A 967-nucleotide genomic window follows, 5' to 3' on the forward strand; every position below is an offset into this window, starting at 1 on the left:
TATTCTTGTTGAGAATGCAAAATGTGACCACAATTACTACCCCAAATGCGTAATAGGTGTGGTGTGTTACATCCTATCAATGGTACACTGTTGACAGATGGTGATTTTGCTTGAATGGAATTAAGAATTTAACAAGTTTTTTTAACGAAATTAAAGATTACAATCATTATCAAAGAATTTTCAATTCAGTGTAAATCACATAATATATATGTATATGTGTGGAAAAAATAAATAAACAAAGTAATTAATTGGTGGTGTGTTTTATTAACTGATTAAATTCGACATATTATATTTTAAATAAAGGATTAGGAAGTGGTGATCCTATGCTCACCCAATAGGTTATCATAATATAACATAAATCCAAAATAAAATAGTTTGCTAGTTAAGATTGTTGTCACATGACAAGTGAAGGGATATTATAATCAGTTACATTGTAATTCAACTTTTGTGTTTTTCACATAATGTATAGAGTTTTCTTTGATAATTTTGTTTTTCTTTTTAATTATGAAGAAGAGGGATTCAAATATAACTCTTTTAATTGAAGATATATATATATACACACATACATCCAACATTGAGTCAAATACTTAAATTCTAATAGATGATTCATTTCAATTTTACAAAATATATGTTAAGAACAAATTATTTAATTAATTAAGAAAAAAGGGACAATAATACATTAACAAGGTAAACTATAATTTCCATTGATGTTAATTTGGCTTAGTTAAGATGATAAGATTGAGACAGGAATTGGATAGAGTTCTTAAATTTGAATTAAAAAATTTTCGTTTGTACCAAGAAAAAAATATAATTGACATTGGTGTTCTAAGTATTTATGTCAAGTCCATAAGAATAATTCATTTTTGGTTGGGAATAATTACACCTTTTGATTAAGAGGAAAATACAAGCAACAAAAAAACTATAATTTCCAGTGGTTTCCGGGCAATTGATGTCAAGTCCACCTATG

This window comes from Theobroma umbraticum, unplaced genomic scaffold (assembly GCF_002168275.2).
Source record: "Theobroma umbraticum cultivar Fairchild unplaced genomic scaffold, ASM216827v3 scaffold_56.0, whole genome shotgun sequence".
Taxonomy (NCBI): Eukaryota; Viridiplantae; Streptophyta; class Magnoliopsida; order Malvales; family Malvaceae; genus Theobroma; species Theobroma umbraticum.